Below are 22888 nucleotides of genomic sequence, written 5' to 3'. Positions count from 1 at the left end.
TTACTCATGCGCTTAGGGCTTTTTCGGAGGAAACCCCGTTTACTCGAAAAAAGACTTAGCCCATACAAGCAATGTCGAGCACGTGGGTCGAATAATCTATTTTTACAAGTCCCAAAGTTCTCTAAAGCTAAACAGGGAGGACGAACCTCTATGGTTTTCACACCTAAACTTTGGAATGCGCTACCAGTTAAACACCGCTGAGCCACCTCGGTCTTAACTTTTAAGAAGGTTCTGAAAATCTTTCTTTTAAATAAAGATTGGCCTATATTGCATAGTTTTTACTGATCAATCTCCGCTTGTAGCAATGGGATGCTTTGGGTTGAAGCACTGTGCGATATATAAATGTTCTTTGATTGACTTCATTGAGTCCTTTAAGTCCCAATCCACCACAAAAGTACACTTCCAAAGCCCCCATGACCTCACAGGAGGCCCTTAGAGACTCACAGAGTGGCAGTCAGAGACCAACAGTAGGAATCAGTTCAAAAGGTCTAATGTAACTTGCGTTATCCCTGTAACTTTAACATGGAGTCAGTCTTATAACCCTTGGAGTCCTGCGTATAAGAGAGAGAGAGCAGGTCAAGCCCTCTTCCCAGGTTGCAGTCAGCATATTCACTCCTCTTCTGATCTTCCTCGGGTCCAGGAGTGTTCTGAAGTGGGTGCCTGAAGATGCCACATTTAAGCTGGTACGAACGAGTGGGTGGAATGACCTCCGGGGAGTCTTAGCCAACAGGGTAACGGTTATCGGGGGCTAAACCTACCCACTTCGGCATTTTCAAGATGACTGAAGTTTTGGCCATACTAAACTTGGGCTCTGAGGGTATGTGTGGAGAGTGTACTATGGTGATCCTAAGGTTTTCCCACATCTGACACTAAAATCCAGTTTTAGGCAGACCCTGTACTACCAACAAAGTCAGAAACAGAAGTCTGGTAGGACAAAGCTGAGCTTTCAGCAACCAGACAGTGGATACCCACAAATTGTTTTGGAATTCTGTTTCCCTCCTTTAAAGTGCACCCCAAATGGAAAAACCCAAGCAGACGTGTCAAGCAGTTCTCGTCACTCTGATGTCAACAAGAGGCCCATTTTGATGGAGGCTGGTCTGGCTGGGAGGGGGGGGGACAGAAAGGTGCAGGCCTGCTACAGCTGCTTGTGACAGGGAAGGCCTCCTTGAAGTTAATCAAGTCATAGAGCCTAGCCCACTGGCCGCCCATCATGTGAAAAGCACAGCAGCACCTGCCGATATCCAATGTCTTTTGCCCCTGTCCTGGGAGCACATACACACCTGATTCATGACCACTGAAATGCTAATTACTGGAGAGCAAAAGGGAGAAAGCAAAAATCAGATTTAGCTTGCAGGGACTTCAGCCAGGGCAAATAAGACTTTCCTAAAACTCATATTTCCACAATATTCATTCCAAATCCATTTTCACCAGTGAATTAGGCTTGTAATAAATATATCAAAAAAGTCCAAATTGGGAGCTGTTTCCCAGGCAGAGATAATAGTTATGAAACATACTACTGTATCCCAGTGCTTTGCTATGGAACAGCCTACTCTGCTACAGTAAAAATAACTTTCAAAGCATTTTCACTGTCGGGGCATGTTAAACATTACACTTTTACATGTCCTACTTTTAAATATTATGCATCTTGCCCTATGGGCATTAAGGCCTATTTCAGGGCGACTTATAAATATCTAAAAGGAAATCTGTGGAGCCAGGCTTCTGGCCTGAAGATATGCTTTACAGTGCCACTGTAGTGGATGCACAACGAGGGCTGCAGTCCACTGGTAGTATTTAATTATCATCACTGGATACAATTGGTACCATATTCTAGGGACTTATATGAAAATTAAATAAACCAATAAGGTGTATACTAATTTCATCATGTTGAAAGGAGGAGCATATGTACTTTACCACTGAGTAGCAGGGGTCAAGTGCACAGAGTTCAATGGCCAGCAAAATCGGTTTGGCACAAACCAATTCCAGGGTGACCATGCAAAAAGGGCAATTTTCAAATATATGTGTATTGTGGAAAAGCATATGCAAAGATCCCCGACCATGCTATCGAAAACGCATTACCCCATGACCATGCTTGTTGATGCCAACTTGCAAAAAAACAGGCATGTCCAATTGCCTGTTGATGGAAACAGATTGTGCTTCTGCTTTTTCCACCACGTGAAGATTCTGTTGAGAACTTGCTGTTTCAACTCTCGCCAGTGGCAGTTCTTTGTTATTCTGCTCAAAGTATTGTGGGAGCCGGGTATATGTTTTGCTTTTAGTTCGATATGATGTTTTAATAACCATTCCCAAATTCTTTGATTAACAATAGGTAATATCTAATGGCTCTTTGCCTCTTATATAAAACACTGTAGTAGTATATAGCCTGTGGGTACTAGGACCAACAAACCTGCTATTCTTGGTAGAAAAGCCTGGCGGATCAGAGCCTCAGCTTTTAAATCTAGGGCATTTATGTGGGGCTTAAGTCCTGGGTAGCCCATTTTCCACTGATCTCCAAGTCCTACAAATGAGTTACCTAAGTTTCCAGGGAAGCATTATCAGTTTATATCACAAACTGCAGTGCCTGGGATAGAAATGTTAGACCTGATTAAAGATTTGGTTCCTGAATCCAATATGGATAAACAGCTTTTATCCCCAGAGTGATATGAATTATATTGTCAAATGATCCTTCGGTTTGTAACCATTGTTTTCTAGTTCTTCCAGACGGTGCCTCATTCATAGAAAGCAAAAAGGGACTGAAAGAATGCATGATGACATCATCCTTAACTATGATCTGAAGAGCCGTACTGATGCCAGCTGTCTTTTTAGCATTGTATTTGCAAAGTGCATTTGTTTTATACATCTTTCCTCTATCGAATAAGCCTTGTCCTCCATTGTGTCCAGAATGTCAACTAGAAATGTTAATCTTTTGTATGGTTGGTGAGATAATTTGTGCTTGATGAGAATAAGGCCTAAATGATCAAAAAGCTGAAGACAACCTTTGGTTGATTACTTGGCTGTATAATAGGAAGAGGCCTCTTCCAGCTTATAGCTGAGGTAGGGGAAGATGAACAGAAGTTACTTACCTGTAAACTGTGGTTCTCCAGTATTGGTGTCTTTCATAGATTCACATGCTTGAATATTCCCGGTCGTCGAAGTGGGAGTGCCACGGTACATAAGATAGCAATGTAGAAATAACACAAATAAATATGCATAAAAGAAAGAAAAACCATAGAGTTTTCCATAGATATACAACATATCACTTCTATGATATATCATAGTCATTATGTTTTGGTCCAAAAATTCAGCCAATCAGGTGTCGGCACCCTCTTAGAATGTTCTCCCCAGAGGCTCAGGCACTCAGATTTTCGTAGCACAAGAGTAATATAGAGCCAAGAGATAAAGAGAGCTTCTGAGGGGAGGAGGGTGGTTCGCATGTGAATCTATGAAAGACACCAATACTGGAGAACCACAGTTTACAGGTAAGTAACTTCTGTTCTTCTCCAGTATTGGGGTGTCTTTCATAGATTCACATGCTTGAATAAGAATAGTGAGCAGTGGCATTAGAATAATACAAGGTACATATTATTCAACATAATAATAATAATAATAATAATAATAATAATAATGATGATAATACACAGTACGAAAAGACTGAAGTATATATCAAAGAGAAAAGTACCTTGCATACAGGAGGAGGGAAGCAACAGAGGCTCACCTTATTTAAAAAGATTACGTAGGACTGCCTGTCCCACAGCTGAGTCAGCGTTGTCAGCAGCACCCAGACAGTAATGTTTCGTAAAGGTGTGCCTGCTGGACCATGTTGCAGCTCTGCAGATGTGATGAAGAAGCACGCCAGCAAATAGCGCAGTAGAAGAGGAAACCTTTCTGGTAGAAGGCGCTCGAACAGTTGCAGTAAGTGGTTTTCCTGCTTGCTGATGGCAAAATGCAATCGCAGTAGATATCCAGCGTGCAATTGTTTGTTTGGTGACTGGATGTCCTATCCGTATCAGCCCGTAGGCCACAAGAAGCTGGTCAGTCTTACGGATAGTAGCCGTCTTTTGAAGGTAGAATTTCAGACACTTTTTAATATCTAAAGAATGAAGTGCCTTCTCTGCTGGTGTTTGAGGATTAGGAAAACATTTCTTTAAAACTACTGGTTCATTGAGGTGGAAATCCGACGGCACCTTGGGGATAAAAGCTGGATTGGTGCGGAGCAAGACTGAGTCCTTGGTAAATTGAAGAAAAGGCAGTTTAGTAGTAAACGCCTGTATGTCACTGACTCGACATGAAGAAGTGAGAGCCGGAAGTAGAGATGTCTTCCAAGTAATGTATTTAAGATCGACCTTATGGATTGGCTCAAATGGGTGTTTCATTAGTTGTGCCAATACAATTTTTAAATGCCAAGGAGGAGGTGGTCGATGAATTGGTGGAAACATCCGAAAAAGAACCCTGAAAAATTGTTGAATTACTCTGGAATAGTAAAGAGAGTTAGAGTCATCTTGACGAAACAGTAAGATTGCTGCCAGAAAAACATTTAGGGTAGAACATGAGAGGCCCGACTTTGCCAAGTGTAAAAAGAAAGGCAAGAGTTGCTCTGGCTTGGAATGAATAGGATGTATTTGAGCATCATTGCACCATAGACAGAATCTTTTCCATTTGAGTTTGTATGTGTTCACAGTTGAAGCTGCTCTAGTCTTAGCCAGGACCTCTCTACAATATAAAGAAATGTCCAAATTTACAAATTCATAGTGCTCAGGTTCCAAGCCGCTAGGCGTAGAGATGCGGGTCAGGATGACACACTTGGCCCTGATCCATGGTCAAAAGATTCGAATGAGGGCGAAGAATGATCGGGTCGCACTGTGACAGGAGTAGCATCTCCGTAAACCAGACTTGTCGAGGCCACCTGGGTGCTATCAGAATAATAATCTGACAGGGTTCTTTCCTCATTTTTTGAAGAACTCTGGGAACTAGAGGTATCAGTGGTAAAGCGTAAGCATATATTTTCGACCAGTTCATCAAAAAGGCATTTCCGCAAGACTTTGGTTGGGGAAACCAGCTTGCGTAGAACCAGCATTTGCGGTTCAGATGTGTTGCAAACAGATCTAGATTCGGAGGACCCCATACTTGGAAAATATGATCCAGTTTGGGTTGATGTAATTCCCATTCGTGGTTGGTTGTGGAAGACCTGCTCAGTGAATCAGCAAGATTGTTTGACGCTCCCAGAACGTGTTCTGCTGAGAGGATGACCTGATGTTGGATCGCCCAATCCCAAATCTGTTGAGCCTGATGGGATAATAGGATGGACCTTGTGCCTCCTTGTTTGTTTATGTAGTGCATGCACGTTGTGTTGTCCGTTCGAACCAAGACCGATGCTCCTTGTATGATGGAACGGAAAGCTTTTAGCGCTAGAAAAATGGCCAACAACTCTAATAGATTGATGTGCCAGGTCTTTTGCTGAAAGTTCCACATTCCTTTGACTGTCAGCCCCTGAAGATGTGCACCCCAGCCTTCTAGAGATGCATCTGTTGTGAGAGTGAAACTTGGAGCGTCCATCAGGAATGGACGACCTGAAGAGACGCTCTTCTCGAGAGTCCACCACAAAAGAGTTTTTTTCATTCGAGATGTGACTCTGACCATATCGTTGAAGATTCCGGAAACTTGGGCCCATTGCTTGTCCAACTCCTCCTGAATAGGTCTAATTTTTAGACGGCAGTGAGGGACAAGAGGGATGCAAGAGCACAACATTCCTAGGAAAGATTTCAACTGTCGGACAGAAGCGGACTCTTTTAATAGGAGGGAAGTCGCAAAGTTGCAAAGTCGTAGACGTCTTTCGTGCGACTCAAAATCTTTTGCTAGCTTGGTGTCTAGAATGGCTCCCAAGAACAGTCTGTTTTGGGCAGGGAGAAAATGAGACTTTTCCATGTTGAATGTAAGGCCCAGTGACTGAAAGAGGGACCTGCAGAATAGAGTGTGTTTGGAAGCCGGTTCGAATGACCGTGCCTTCAGCAGGCAGTCGTCTAGGTATGGGAAGATTTACACTCCTTGCAGGTGAAGGTAAGCTGCCACCAGTGCGAGGACTTTGGTGAACACTGGGGGGGGGAGAACAAAGGCCGAATGGAAGAACTTTGAATTGAAAGTCTTTCCCGGCTACTCTGAATCAGAGAAATCTTCTGTGTCTCCGCAGATTTGAAATATGAAAATAAGCATCTTGGAGATCCAAAGTTGTCATATACTCTCCTTGAGACAGCAAAGGAAGCACCTCCTGAAGGGACGACATGCGAAACGTTTGCTTTTTGATGTATTTGTTCAGGGAATGTAGGTCCAGTATAGGGCGCCATTCTCCCGACTTTTTCTGTATGAGGAAGAACCTTGAATAAAAACCTCTGCCCCTTTGTAGCTTTGGCACCACTTCCATCGCACCTTTTCTTAGTAGAATTGTGAGTTGGTTTACAAGTTCTTTCAGGTGGGCAGGAGGTGGACCTCTTGGTGGAGAATTGTGAGGAATCTTTACAAACTCCAATGCATGTCCCTTGCATACAATATCCAGCACCCATTGATCTGTAGCAATCAGTGACCATTTTGAGTAAAAGTAGGAGATTCGACCTCCAACCCTTGAAAAAGCGGGCAGAGTTAGGGATGGTGAGTGGTGAAAGTCATTGTTTTTTGGAAGATTCTTTTCCTCTGTAAGAGGATTTACCTCTGTATTGCCTGTAGGACGAAGAGTGCTGTTGCCTGTATGATTGCTGACTCTGGAAGGAATAACGTTGTTGCCCTTGTTTATACTGATTGGAATTTCCTCGAAAGGAAGATGAGGATCCGCGACCTCTTGCACCTCGAAAAGTTTGCCTTTTAAACTGGAGGGTTCAGAGAGCACGGGCCGTGTCGGTGTCTTTCTTTATTGTTTGAAGGGCATCGTCGATATGTTGGCCAACCAAAGATTCTCCATCATAAGGCATGTCTAATATTTTCGTCTGCACTTCTTGACGAAAAGACGTAGCTTTTAGCCAGCCCTGTCTCCTGAGAACTGCAGCACCAGCCAAAAGGCGGAAACCAGTGGAAGACACATCCACAGAACAATCAATCATTTCGGAAGCAATTTTCTCTCCTTAATGAAGAATTTTCAATGCCGCTGCTTTAGAAGGTTCTGGTATTAAATCTACTAGTGACGATATATCCGACCACATTTGTCAGTCGTAATGAGCAAGGATAGCCAGAGAATTGGCCGCACGAACTGTAGTTGCTGCCACAGTGGATTTTTTTTTTGCCTATAGCATCAAGGCGTCTATCTTCTCGGTCAGGTGGTGCCGATGTTGGAGATGAAGGATTTCTAGACCGACGTTATGCTGCCTGAGTAATAATGGAATTAGGCTTTGTTTGAGAAATTAGACAAGCAGGTGAGTTTATAGGTGCTTTGTACTTCTTATCCAGCCTTGGCAGATAGCTGGGATTGAATGGGGGTTTTGCATTATTTTGAGCCCTTCTTGCCGGATAAAATCGATGATGTGAATAGAACGCACTTGTTTCTGAGGCTCTTGTTTAAAATCATATAAGAAGCAATCTTCCTCTCTTGTTGTCATAGGAAGTTGGAATCTTTTTGCCGCTCTTTCCATGAGTAAATTAAAACCACCTATGTCTACTGGAGGAGAATCCAGAGGAGCTGGAGTAGGAGATGGTGTTTGAATTTGGTAGTTGTCCAATTCCGAAAGAATGGATCGGTCGTCCAGCTCACCCTCTTCTCTGTCCTCGTCATCATCATTATCATCGTCATTGTCCTCCTCTATGACCTGAGGAGCATCTTGATGCTGTTCTTTGGCCGTCGACGCAGAAGGTGTGATTAATGGATCTTTAGTTGGAGGAGGTTGAATAGGTGCTTGAGGTGCTGGAGAGGCCTGTACTGAACTCGGAAAACAGCGGTAGTAATCATCCAGCATTATTATTATTATTATTAACACTAGTAGAGCGCACTTCAACCCTACGGGCATCCTGGCGCTAAGAGAACTGTACTATACAGTATATAGCCCAGAGGCTGTCAGCTACACAATAAGGGATCGGCATGCTATCCAGACAATCTGCTTCTACCCCTCACAGAGAGGCATATTATATCCTGGGGAATAACCAGCTCTTAATTTTCTTATGGAACAGCAGCAAGCCTTGGGTTCTCCTTATTTCTAAGGGGAGGCTGTTCCAAAGGCGAGCCGCTGCCACGCTAAAGGCTCTTCCTCCCATGAATTGTACATTTGAAATGAGTGTTAAAGGCATCCGTGCCATGAGAGGTTCTGGCTCAGGTTGCGCGCCACAAGTAGAGTAATCTTCTTCTTCTTCTTCTAGGTCTTCATCATCGTCAGAGTCCTGACATTTTATAAGAAGTTCTGAGGGACTGTGAGCTGCCCGGAATCTTTCATTATCTTCAGAATCTTCATCATCTGAAGAAAATAACTCAGATGGAGTTTGAATTGGCATTAGAGAATCCAAAGAAGAATGTCGCCGTTGAAGTAAAGAACTTGAAGATTTCAATGGTATTAGATCCTTGGAAGCAGTTGTTACAGTCGTCGTCAACAACAAACGTGCAGTCGACGAAGCCACCGCCGACAAAGCCACCGCCGACAAAGCCACCGCCGACAAAGCCACCGCCGACAAAGCCACCGCCGACAAAGCCACCGCCGACAAAGCCACCGCCGACAAAGCCACCGTCGACAAAGCCACCGTCGACAAGGCCACCGTCGACAAAGCCACCGTCGACAAAGCCACCGTCGACAAAGCCACCGCCGACAAAGCCACCGCCGACAAAGCCACCGCCGACAAAGCCACCGCCGATAAAGCAACCGCCGACAAAGCCACCGCCGACAAAGCCACCGCCGACAAAGCCACTGCCGACAAAGCCACCGTCGATGAAGCCACCGTCGAAGAAGCCACCGTCGATGACGAAGAGTACGTCAATGAAATCTTCTTCTTTTTCTGCTTGCTAGACACCGTCGACAAGGTCAAAGGCACCGTAGACGAGATAGGCCTCACCTTCACGGATACTAACGTCGATGGTGAAGATACCGACGATAGGATCATAGCCAGCTTCATAGATGTAAATGTTGAAGTCGTCGACGTAGATGCGACAACGGCAGCTCTCGTCGATGAGGGAAGCGACAACGAGCTCGTCGGCGAGATTAGCAGTTTCTGAGGTAAAAACTGCGTAGATGGAGTCTTTGTCGCCTGAGAATCAGATCTCGAGGGCGTAGACGGTGCAGTAAGACTCTAAGGGGAAGAACTCACCCCTCTTGAAGTTGAAAGATGATCCACATGATGCTTCTTCACCACATTAGGTTTTGGAGACACCTTCTGATATTCACTGGTTCTCTTCAAAGATGAAGAAGTCTTGACTGAAGACACACTCTCCACATCTGAGAGAGGGTTCTCCGAAGTCTTCAACTTCTGTAGCCACAGAAGGAGACGCCCTTTTCTGTCCTTCAGAGTCTTCTGAGAGAAGGTTCTACATATTGTAGGAGAGTAGGGTCTGCTTCCTATGGTCACCCCCACTTTTTGCTTTACTGGTTTTCGACTTAGATGTGGCTGTGGGCCTGCTAATCAGACCGACAGCCCAGATGCACTCTCTCTAAATTCACACCATGTACTCTAGGTACATCCACAATTGGGAATTGGTTCACCTTGTCAGCCCCTGTAGTAGTGTACCTTAGGTACTCAGGGCATAGGTGTAACCAAGGCCTACCAAGGGCTGCAGCATGTATTATGCCACCCCTGGCTGGCCACTCAAACTGACACAACTGGCTGATCACTCAGCTGGGGCAAGGTCGTGTAATCACCCCTTGCTTAGGTATATTATTCCTATATCTACCCTTTTAATATAGACACACAGTAACCTATAAGTCACTCCTATGGCAGGCCTTAACAATCCTGGAAGCAGAGTGCTTGGTTATGTGTGAGATGGTGCTCTAGCATGAGCTGAGCCTGTCTGCAGCTTTCGGAACCATGTCCTTATAGCTGTTCTATGATATTGCCATACCATATACTCTTAAGTGCATTATAATCCTCGCGGTTGAATGCTAACTTTGGTTAGGCTTTATCTAAACATGTCGTGTAAGGTGTCATATGCTTTGGAATACTACGCCCTCGCCAATTCTGGCGACGGGGGTAGCATTCCACCCTTCTAGAGGGAGAAGACATGTTGTTGCTGACTATCCCGGTTAAAGTTAACCAGAGCCCCAGCGTCACCAAATGGACGCTGCTGCCACAGACACAAGTCTGACCTCCTGCTGTTGGGAGTCCTTCCAGTCACGGAGGTTTGGACAATAGGTTTCCTGCCGGGAGAGGTGCGAGCACCACCCCAGACAGGACTTTCTGTATTGGGACAGGGAGGGCTGAATAGAATGAGACACTGCCTGGGGCACACTAGGTGCTCCATGCATAGTCCAGTTCAAACCGGTGCTGGAGCACTCCAGCCCCAGCTCTGGCACGAAACTGGACAAAGGAAAGGGGGTGTAACCACCCCCCTTCCTGGTCCCACCCATAGGAGGGACCTAGAAAGTAATCCAGCCCCTTTTAGTTGTATAAAGGTAGGAGCTGAACTCCAGGACTTTAGATTTGATCCTGAACTGAAACTTGAAACGAAACTCTGGACCTTCGACGTTCTGCTGAAGCTGAAGACTGAAGAATCTCCCTTGTGGCCAAGGAGTGACCACCCTGGGCAACCAGGCACCATCCAGCAAATCAACGGCTTGCTTTGTCGACGCTCCCGCTGGGACCCGAGCACAGATCCTGACAAGACCCAGACTTACTGACCTCTCAGACCCTCTCTTCACATCTGCAGCATAGCTGAGATCCGTGGAGGCGACGAGACACGTGTGACCGGCCATCTTGAAAAGTCCACGACTTGCTAACTGTGCAGCTCCTGAGGTATCCTCGAAGCTGTGCAATGGGAATTGAGAAGCCCCGAATCCAAGCTCCACCTGCACCGAAGATCAGCCCTCCACACTCCACGAGTTCTGCGTGGGGCCCTTCTGCTTGTGTTATGCTCGACGCGTTGTCCGGTTGCTGGCCCGTTGGCTAGTAGCCTCTGTGACGACAATCCTTTTTAATCACCTCGCTGGTCTGGGTGCTCCAGACTGGCCCTTGCCTCCCTGCAAAGGTGAGGCACCTCAGTCCCTCCTGGTCTGCACCAGAAGCCTTTTGTGTATCCTGCGTGGGTTGCCTTTGCTTAGGCTTGTTGGCTCCAATCCGGACGTGGACCCCTCCGTCTGCGAGAACCTTCGTGGGACAGCTCCTTTCCAGCACCTGGTCATCCTCGACGCCTCCTGGTCCACGTGGCTGCAAAGACAAGCTTCACGACAGCACCTGATTGCTCCTCGACAACGTCTGGTTCCACCCGGTCACTGGCTAGTGACCTAGACTCTGTCCCCTCTGCTTTCAGGTCTTCTTCATCTTGGATCCACCCGGACATCTTCCTCCTGGTCGCCTGCAGCATCTTTCTTCACAGGCTCCATAGACTCCATCGGCGAAACCCGACACATCTTCACACCTATGCACCCGCTTCCTGTGGGTGAGGTAACGCGAGTACTTCGGTGATCTCAAGGGTATTGACTATCCAAGTGTCTAGGTTTTTAGTTGTTTCCTTCTAGCTAGACCGGAAGTGTCCTGAATCTCCATTTACTTACCTTTTAAGTTTCCATTGATTTTCTATTGACTCTCGCGTGAGTGTACTGACACTGCACGCGCCGCCTGTGGGCCTCCTACTCCTAACCTAAGGTTCAGATAGTGTAGCCCCAGCGATTCTCTAGGCCCTAGGCCTTTCCTTTTCCCGAGTCGTGGTTCTTATACCACTTACTTAGTATATGGTTTTACGCGCCCCTAGGGCCTAACTGTAAACTGTGCTATTTAAAGTATTTCTAAGAGTAACTTGTTATGTGCTTATGCCTCTGATCTCATAAAGAGTTCAGAGGAGTGTGTTAGTGCATAAATACATATATATTTTATATATATCCTGTGTGGTGTCCTTTCATTTGGTATTCAAGGGGTTACATATGGTAAAACAGCTGGCTTTACACGCCCTCAAGAGTCTTTTAGCCTAAGACTGTTCTGTCCATGCTACCTCTAGGATAGCTGGTCCATAAGATTGCCTTTACAACCATCACCATAAGGGTTGTTTGGACTGGTGCAAGGTGCTCACTAGAATAGTGAACATCATATACCAGGCCAACTTCTCACACATTTCTTACAATCCTTAACCTGGTGTTCAGGATATAGGCAATATATGCACTTTTTATGAGGATCCTCAGAATGAAGTCTCTGTTTTCCACAGGTTCCAAAGGGTCTGAAGAGGAACTTCTTGGTGGTAGACATCATAAAATTTAAATTCTGAGAAGAAAACTGATCAGAGCTCAGGGAGACTCCCTTCACACGACGTGCGGTAGAAAATCTGAGGGCCTGCGCCTCTTGGGAGAACATTCTAAGAGGGTGCCGACGCCGGATTGGCTGGAATTTGGACCAAAACATAATGTCCATGATATATCATAGAAGTGATATGTTGTCTATCTATGGAAAACTCTATGGTTTTTCTTTCTTTTATGCATATTTACTTGTGTAATTACTACATTGCTATGTTATGTACTGTGGGACTCCCACTTCGACGATGGGGAATATTCAAACATGTGAATCTAGGAGAGACACCCCAATACTGGAGAACTGATGATCTACCTACCCTAAATACGCTACCACTGGTGTAAGGCAAATTGAGAAACTACAAGGTGCTGACTTTAGGCTAAAGGGGAGGACTTTGAATTCGTAATGGTTGCAGGACGCTTCGACCCTGAAGCATTTATAGAGCATAGAGTAGGGAGTTCTGATAGTCATGGAGATGTAGTGATGTCATGTAATCTCTATGACTTAGGAGCTGTAGAATGTCCTGAAGCATGATCATGTGAAGTCACGGTTTTCTGAGGTACATGTTTAATTTTCTGAGATCGAAAATTGGTCTCCATTCTTGTGAGTGCTTTATTAAATGGGAGAAGTGGTTCTGAAGGGGTGACTCAACGCTGAAGCGCCTCCGTCAAGACGTTAGTTTTGACAGGCAGAGATGGCAGCTGAAGGTCCAGGACCTAGGCTACCCTCCGTACCACCATAGCAAATGAGGCTCCCTCCTCCGTAGCCACAGTAGGAGATGATACCAAGCCAGTGTGCAGTCCACTGGCATCCACCACATTATTACACCAGGTGTCCTCATTGGGGTAGAGGGACAAGTATTCATAAGGGTCAGAGGGCCCCTCTCAATCTTCCCCAAGTCGTAACCCATGGGGCTCAGGTTCTGGCTTAGCGGGAATTACTCCAGTCAGTGCCAGAGTCGGCGTTGGACGACGTCCATCTGGCACTGTGTCAGAGTCTGGGATAAGAATGGGGACGGCAGTGCCGTGAGCTCTGCAGTGGTGTCGGCGCTGGCGAAGGTCAGGGTGGCTGGACAGGCACTGATCCGGATCCGTCTGTGGATCCAAGGTGCCTGATATGTGCTGAGGTTGAACCAGACTATAGAAGACCAGTAGGGGCCCTTCCCGAACTAGCGGGGCCCAAAGGCTGCGACGGAGATGGATGGCTCTGCGACCAATCCCTGGATCAAGACCACTGTGGCATCGCAGATTGAGCACCAAAGAGCTCGAGGATCACTCCTTCAAGGCACTGGGGTGCATGGCATGACAATCAACGCAGTTCTTGGCGTCGTGATCACACTCAAGGCGGCAAAGACAGATGAGGTGCGGGTTCGCAACAGACAATTGTTGGTGATAGGCACCGCAGAGCTTGAAACCAGCCTTTCATGTTAACATCCCTGTCACACAATAGGAGACAAGTCTCAAAAAGCTACAACAACGTAAAAAAAAGACAGTTAAAAAGGGGTTGTGGGTATCTCTCTCAAGATTTGCACTGACTGTCGTGGAAAGAAAAGAACTGACGTCAGTTCGAGGAGGTGGCGTCTATAAAGGCACAGCACACATCACATCTGGCACGGATGGGCCGATAGAGATGGATGAGATGCGAAAAAGCTCCAGCGGTCTCAATCCCCCACTGCCGTATATCCGACAAATATCTACATCAAAAGGGAAGAGAGAGGCAGAGAAAACTGCGCTCCTGTGAGTGTAGTCTCGATTCTCCGAAGAAATCGATTTTCAAGCTGTACAGACCCAAAACTTGGATCGCAGAGCAGACCCGAAACCGCGGACCTGCGTAGCCTACATCGCTGCAAGCGGAGGTAACCAGAGCAGACTCGGAGAGGAGTGTGGCACACAGGAACGGCAATCGTCTGCTCGCCACCGCGACTGACTGAAGGAGGAATCGAGGTGAGGACCAAGGCCCCGTGATTCCCCTCGGCCGGCCCTGGGGTGTATGGAGACAGTCCTGACCGGTGCGGAACGACTCTAGACGTCGCCCGGAACGAAGGCCCAGCCTCAACTGCCTATGGTAACAGAAATAGAAGCAAGCTGACATCAAGTAAGAGTTGCGGCTCCTCCCTTCTTTCCGAGGCTTGTAAATTGACTCAGCGGCCGTGGAGAGCCCTGATCCGCCGTGCATATACTTAATGACTCCAGCAGGGCAGCAGGTGTGTCATTAGGTACAAGAGCGGTGTGGCCGGGCCGGAGCTTCCTCTACGCATTGGAGAAGCACATATTGCGGGTTAATCAGTATTGCTAATTGAGAGCACCTTCACACACTGCAGATCCAAACATTAGTTAATATTAGCAATAACTACACCCAGTGACCACGGCCACGCAGTACAGACAAAATCAACTCAGTGGCAGTATCCCTAATTTTGTGAATTAAATACCGGCGAAGGGCATACCCGTAAAGTTGTAAAAGGACAGTCTGCAGATTGAACAGCAGTAGTTTAAGCCACCACCACAATAGAACAAAGTGGACTGGCAGATTGGGCCGCAACCCTGGGGAGCTCCGACAGGCTTTTATGGGGATTTGTACTTAGCGCCCCAGGGCCGGGCGGCAGACAGTACCCACTAGGGACGGCATAACAATCTTGTGGTGGGAGTTTGGTGGCGTGTCCTCCCTCCCCATTGGTAGACGAGCAGGCAATGTCTGGAAGTGGGGGAGCAAAAACCATGCACCACACAAAAATGGACATGTATGCCTCCTCCAAGATTATGGAGGCAGAAGGGGCTGGAAAGATCGAAGTGAAGAATACGACCAGTCAAAATGTCGAGGACCCCTCCTTGAAAGATATCATGGATACCATCACTGCTAGGCGTACATCACTCGAGACTCGGATGGACTTAATAACAACTGAAGTAACATTAATTCGAGCATACATACAGAAAATCAGTGAGAAGGTTAAATCAATAGATACAGTCACAATAAATCGTTCCCAGGAGTCCAAACAATGCAGCAACAAATCAAAGACCTGCAAGCAAAGAGTAAGATGATGGAAAATAAACTAGATGATTACAAAGGGAGATCACACAGAAACAATGTTCGGATATTAGGTGTGCCAGAACGGGCGGAGGGACCTACGCCTGATTTCTTCGTGGAAGATCTGATCATGATACTGGCCCGCATGTTCAACTTCAGGGATCGCGATGTGGTCTTACAGACAGCCCGCACGGCTATGCCACTCAGGATTGACAACAGCACAGTAACATTTTTACCCGATTTTACAATGAACGTGCGAAGACGGAGGCGATCTAATCAAGGCATCAAATCTCAACTCGGAGAAAAAGGGATTAAGTATGCTATACTGTTTCCTGCGAAACTGCGAGTCGAGGCCGATGAGAGGGTTTGGTTCTTTGATACCCCGGAACTGGCACAAGACTGGCTGGATGGCTGAAGAGTGGTGCTAAACAAAGGAAAGACCAATCATCCAGACAATTAGAGACTCACTGGAGGCAACAGCAGGGAGACGACAAAGAGGATTAATTGATGACACCACTGATCTTGTTGGGTGCATTGGGTAAAGTGACTTGCTGAATAAATGCTGATGAAACTATGAAGGGCCTCCACTCTCTCTCTCTTCTTTCTTTTTCTGCTCTTCTCTTTCTCTGTTAAATATAGTCGGCAGTGGTGCGGTTGGAGAGATAGGGGCACTGTTTTGCCCAGATAGCAGGGAGGGGGATGGGGATTGCACTCATGTTTAGTTTTATCACTTAGAACAGTTGACACTTCTACATTAGACACAAAAGCAAGTAACACTTTTCAAGATACATGTCTGAAAATATTATCTACAGGCTACCTCACCATAGTGGTTGCATATGCGAGAGGGAAGCAAGCGCAGATAGAATCATTCAACAGACCGGGTCATATAGACAAAGAGATAGATAGGCTAGATGGGAAACACAGAATTAAGCTACTGTGGTGGAATATGAACAGCTTGGGGGATAAGTTAAAAAGGGCTATTGTATTCCAGCTCTTAGAGAGGCATTGTGGTTCTCCTCCAAGAGATGCACCTGATGGGAAAAGCGTGTGGGGCCCTCACTAGATGGGGATATAAACTAGAGGCGCACTCAGCGTTTACGACCGGCTCTAGAGGAGTTTGCATTCTGATCAAGAAGAGCTTTCCACTTTCAACTGACCGCACGTGACAGATAATCTGGGCAGGTACACCACGCTATCGGGTACGTGGGAGGGTCAAACATTAACACAACTGTCCATATATGTGCCCCCGGGCCTACAGGCGGTGGCATTTAGGGATTTTGGGGACCTACTACTAACTCTCCCCAATGGAATATTATTAATGGGAGGAGACTTTAATTCAATAGTCTCCGGACAACTAGATTATAATCCACCAAGGGAGGCCCCCATCTTCGAGAAAACAAATTCGAGATTTCATGAAGGCAATGGGTTTGGTAGAGACATGGCGAATTCTTCGTCCGACAGACACCCAGTTCATGTATCATTCCGGAGCTCATCGATCTTTAGCCAGACTAGACTATATAATTGTGCCAGCAGGGCAGATGAGCCATGTTATGGAGGTACAGCACATGGTAAGAGACATATCTGATCATTCCCCCTGTGGGCCCTAGTGGAGACTGGAGAACGACAGGTGGGAAGGGTGGCACCTATTAGCCCCTAGTTTCTTAAAAATCATACAATCAAAACAAAATAACCAAAGAAATAGGAATGTTCTTACGCGAAAACGAAGGCACGGTGGAATCGACACAAACGTTGTGGGAGGCCTTTAAAACAGTGATCCGGAGTCAAGCACTCTCCTAGATAGCAGGGACAAGCAAAAAGAAAGCCGCCAGCTGGTGGAGCTGGAGGAGGTAATACTTCGACTAGAGCGGAGGCTGGGAGGAGAGACGAGACAACATTTAAGCACATGCTGGAAATTAAGACCAAAGAATATAAAGACCTGGCCACAGAAGCGGCCCGAGGGCATCGTAGAGCCACGCAGAGTAAATTAAACGACATAGGGGACAACGCTGGCAAAATATTGGCATGGTTGGACAGAAGGGAACAAGCCAGCAGACTAGTGGTAGAGCTGACGACGGAGACGGGACAACATCTGACAGAACCGCAACACATATCGCAAGGGTTTGCAGATTACTTCCATAACATATAGACGTCATACACTACCTCCACAGAAGAGGACACTAATGCCCTGCTGGCAGATATGGCCCTCCCTGCTCTCTCGGGATAGGACTCCTCTAGATTAGATGAGGTACTCACACATACTGAGATCGAACGGGTGATTCAGAAGCTACAAGCTGGGAAGGTGTTGGGTCCCAATGGGCTACTCAACTAATTATATAAACTTGTACCTAGCACGATAGCGCCACATCTCACTGATATGTTCCTGGAGAGTCTGAACAAGGGGATGCTCCCAGAGGACCAGAGACTGGCCACAATAGTGATTATTCATAAGAGTGGTAGGCCCCGAGACAGATGGTCCTTATATAGACCAATATTACTGATAAATGTGGAAGCTAAGATCTTGGCCAAATTATTAGCCACCCGTCTCCTGGGGGTAATCGTGACGCTCGTACATCCGGATCAGTCTGGCTTCATGCCATTAAGAAACACCTCGCTCAATCTCGGGCAGAATAGAGATACTCAGGGAGGAAGCAGTAGTGATGTCCTTAGATGCTACTATGGCTTTCGATATGATCGAGTGGCCCTAAATGCTGGCGGTCCTAAAGAAAATGGGCGTTGGCCTTAACTTTGTTGGCTCTGTAGACTCCTTTATAATAGACCATTGGCACAAGTAGTAGTTAACAACAGAAAGTCAAAGACGTTTGTGCTAGAGAGAGGAACCAGACAGGGCTGTCCCATCTCTCCATGTTGCTTTTTTCCCTGCTGCTTGAACCCCTGGCGCTGTAGATAAGGAGGGACCCAGTGATGAGGGGACTGCGGTGGGCAGAGGTCCGGATCTCCCTATATGCAGACAATATACTACTATATCTGGCGTCACCAAGAGCTTCCATCAATAGAGTACTACATACCTTTACGAACTTTGGCAAATATTCTGGTTATTAAATAAACTGGTCGAAATCAGCCATTTATGTATTGAGGGGAGACTTTCCGGTCCTGCCCAAAGTATACGAGATATAGGAGGCAAAAGAAGAGTTTAAATACCTTGGTATCTTTGTTACTAGAGATTCAGCTCTCTATTACGAGCGCAACCTCCTCCCCCCCATTGCTGAAACTCAAATGCGATATACAACATTGGAGATCCCTCACACTGTCTTTGTTGAGACGTGCCGCACTATTCAAAATGATGGCACTGCCGGGATTCCTGTACATATTGCAGAACTCTCCGAGCTCAGTAGAAGTAGAATACTTTAAAAGTATTGAAAACACGCAGAGGTAACTGTTATAGGAGGGGAAACCATAGGGAAAAGAGACCCGAAATTTGACGAGAGGGTGGTACGACGGCAGCATAGAATTCCTGGACATCAAAAAATATTATTGGGCAGCGCAACTGACTGCAATTAACCACTGTATGTACAGAACCAATGATGACCCCGGCTATAGGATGGATAAATGGCTCCTTCCTGAGGTGCACTATACCCAGGTACTATTCACAAACTCAGCAAAATTCAACTTAACGGCACAACCAACCATGCAGTACAAATATGGCACACTGTAAATAAGAGCAGGGGATAGGAAGGGAAAACGACACAGGCAACCCCTTTGTGGGATACAGAAAAGTTAGGCACCTTGAGGAAATCCATGAGATTCACGGCTTGGGACTTGATTGGCATCTCTCATGTGGGTGACCTATGGGAACAAAGGGAGGTGATCCCATTTGCCCAGTTGCAAAGTGACCATGATATGGCTGAGACAGAAAAGTTCAAATATTTGCAGATCCGACACGCACTGCAAGCAGTCATCCCACGGGGTAAGCAGCTTCCCGAGTCCTCCCCACTTGAAGATAGGATTCTAGAAGAGTATATGCCCAGGAGAGCAATCTCATTGGTGTATTGGAAGTTCATAAATAACATGCCCGATCCCCTTTTGCAACTTCGAGAATACTGGGAAACGGACAAATGGAAATGGAAGACGAGGAATGGCAAGAAGCTCTATCGTCCCCTAAAGAGGTTGCTATCTCGTCAAAACTGCAACTGTCACAACTAAAGACTCTACATAGAGTATATTTAGCAAACACTGTTCTCGTGAAGATGGGTTATAAGGAAGATCCCAGATGTAACCGAGGGTGTGGCCAGGAGGGAATCTCTATATGTACCATTTGGAACTGTGGGTATAGCCATCATTATTGCGCAAAAATGGCTCAATGCATGACAACTGCACAGAGTAAGCAAGTAGAGCCCAAGATAAAACTATGTATTCTGGATATATGGGACCACATGGACTTGACAGGGAAGAAAAGAACCTGGGTGGCATTGGGACTTAAGGTAGCTAAGAGAAACATTGCCAAATTATGGGGGGCGACTGAGATGCCAACACTGGACACATGGAAAAACAATATAGACTGGTGCATGGTGATGGAGAAGACGGTATACATGTCGCACAGCTGTCCCAAGAAATGGTTGCAGATTTGTGATAAATGGAACGAATATAGAGGGAATATTTGTAACGCCCCCTCCCCTTCCCCTTCACACCCTCCCCCCTCTCCCCCCCCAAGCAGTGAGACACTCAGCACTAGAGGTAGAATAAACACAGGGTTGGGCAACACTCATAAGTTATAGATAAGAATGTACGAACACAACAAAATGTATCATATGGCTATTGTAAAATTTGATATGTACTTGTAACTATTGACGATGTCAACAATAAAAAGATTTTAAAAAAACAACTTCTAGCACGGATAACGCAGACAACACAAAGCGGTGCCTAACAGTGCGCTCTACAGGCAACAAATTATAGGAATAACAGGAGAAAACCCATAGACCTAGTTGGGATGGGTGTATCATGTAGAAGAAGACAATTCCCAACAGGTTTTATGAAGAGACAGTTTCAATTGTGTATGCCAACAGCATTACAAAGAACAGAAACAAGGAGTCAATTGATTTAGGAAAGGGTGGTATTATTCACCAAGGATACTGAAAGGAAAATTTCTTTCATATGCAATTACAGTTTAAACAGCACTGTAAAGATCAGATCTTGTGACAACCCAGTGGCACTTGGTGCAAGGTGCTATATACAGTTTAGTGAGGTGAGAGTGCAAGTGCTTTAAAAACAGCATTGGCGGCGCATTAGACAAAGTATATACATCACTTGAAACTCAGAAAAAACACAAGTTACAGTCACTTGGAATACAATTATTTCTTGTAGGAGCTTAAAGCGCGAAATGCGTCATGTGATTCAGGCTGTATGGTCGACGGCGTTTCGATCCCCTTTGGTCGGGATCGTCATCAGGACGGGGTAGTCGATAAGTACAGTGCTGTAGGCAAAAAGAGGGGCAATTTTTGAGCGGGGGAATGGTGGCAGTAAAGGCGGGGGGTGAAAAGGTGCACAGTTATTGGTAAGGACTGAATCACTAGAGATATAATGTGTCAAGGGGGGGTGGCTGGTGTGGTGGCCGGAGAGGGAAGGAGGGTGAAAGTTGGGGGTGCCTAGTGTGGAGAGATGGTAAGTCTGGGGTAACTAATCTGGTCAGTGGAGAAGTGGAAAGGTTCCATAGAATTAAGGCACTCACACTGGCGCCAAGCAAGGATGCGTGGCTTGCGGCACTCCGCGGTAATTTTGACCGAGTGCTGGAGGAAGGAAAGAGAAATTGACATTTAATGGGGGGCGCGAGTACGGCTGGTCATAAGAAATCAATTGGATTAATAAAGAGGTACCTGATCGCGGCTTGTCGTAGGACGGCTCGCGTAGTAAGGCAGCGTCTGGAAAGGTGAAGGGAGAAAGTCAGTAAGGCATGATGCCGCTGACCGAGTAGGCGCTGAATAGCGAGCGCGATCGGGGCGAGCACACTCTGTAGATGGGGGATGCTCTTACCTGAGGAAATCAGGGACACAGACGGCAAGGGCTCATCTGGCGTGGCGGCTCACGGCAATGAATGCGGTAGCTGACCGAGGCTTCCCCGTGCCCTCGGTAATGACCAGGCAGCCGCGAGGTGGGGGCGTGGTCCGTGCGCATGCCGGAGGCGGAGTTTGGGAGTGTCTAGGGAGGTGTCACGAAGGCATTGGCGGAGGAGAGAGAGCGGGCGGGGTCTGCAAGGGCTGGGGAGGGAACAGGAGGCGTGGGACAGGGTTACCAAGGGAACAGGAGTAAACAGGAAATCGCTCAATCAGAAGGCAGTAAAAGCATGAGGACGCGCTGGGTGAATAAAGAATCGGCGCGTCCAACTTTTTGGGAGCGGATGCGGTGGAAAACACCCTGGGAATATACTTTATACATTTACAGTTGAACCCAGCAGTGGCATGTGAAACATTCGAATTATACATCAATTAGAGGGCGATGCTTTAGAGAAGGGGGCATCAGACAGCTCTAAGGCTCAGGAAACATGAGGTGAGCCAAGGTTTAAAACCGGACAGTTAAATACAGGAAGAAAACTATGTAAATGGCCATAGTCACATTGACACGCTAGGAGAGGGTTAGAGTCATTGGTGGTGGTGACACTTAAATCAATTGTACATTTAAATCACAATTTATATTCAGAGTGTGGCGGGTTTAGAAAACAGAGGGAGGCAGACAATAGGGATTAGATGGAGATGGTACTGGTCCATTCATCAAGGGTATTGAGCCCCTGGTTGACTGAGTCGACCCTAGCGATCCATTTGCATTCGGCTCTGTTGAGTAGAGCGGCCATGTTGCCTCCTCTGAGGGGTAATGTAGGTTTCTCGATGACCAACCACTTGAGGTCCGTGTCCATGTGTGATTGCTCTAAGAAATGTGAGACCAAGGGTGCCATGAGCACTTTGCAGTTGATTCTGCTTTTGTGTTGTATGATCCGTTGTTTCACCATTTGGGTCGTCTGGCCAATGTAAATGAGGTCACAAGGGCAGCGGATAGCATATATGACATTTTGGGTTTTGCAATTTGAGTGATGAGTGAGCTGGTGTGTCTGACCCTTGAATGTAAATTCTTTGGTGTTGAGTGTCAGTTCACAGACGCTGCAGGATTGGCATTTGAAATGTCCGATGACGGGAGGCATTCCCCATGCTGCTGTGATGGTATGTTTCTCAGTGGTGGTGGTCGGCCAAGTGATGGCTCGAACGAGGTGGTTGGCGATGTTATTTCCTCTCTGGTATGAAAACAAGGGTGGTGCATTGAATTGTTCTTCGGATCGTAGCACAGTCCAGTTTTTTTTAATTATTTTGGCTACTTTGTTACTGTCCGGGCTGAAGACAGAGACAAAGGGGATCCTATTCAAAGTTTTTTTGTGTTGGTTGGGCCTCAGTAGGTCCTCCCGGTGGTTATACCATGCCCGTTTCTTTGCCTGTTTCACCAGACGTCGTGGGTAGCCTCTGTTGATCAGTTTTAACACCAGGATGTC

The 22888-nt window shown here is 46.5% G+C and overlaps 1 protein-coding gene across 2 annotated transcripts in view; it reads right to left on the bottom strand.

The window, feature by feature from the left end:
- EVI5L (ecotropic viral integration site 5 like) overlaps nt 1-22888 on the bottom strand; it is a 1151000-nt gene that overhangs the window by 721682 nt on the left and 406430 nt on the right. The gene's annotated exons all lie outside the window — the stretch shown is intronic.

The sequence above is a fragment of the Lissotriton helveticus genome, chromosome 1_1, assembly GCF_964261635.1.
Source record: "Lissotriton helveticus chromosome 1_1, aLisHel1.1, whole genome shotgun sequence".
NCBI lineage: Eukaryota > Metazoa > Chordata > Amphibia > Caudata > Salamandridae > Lissotriton > Lissotriton helveticus.
This window is presented reverse-complemented; position numbering and strand designations above follow the sequence as displayed.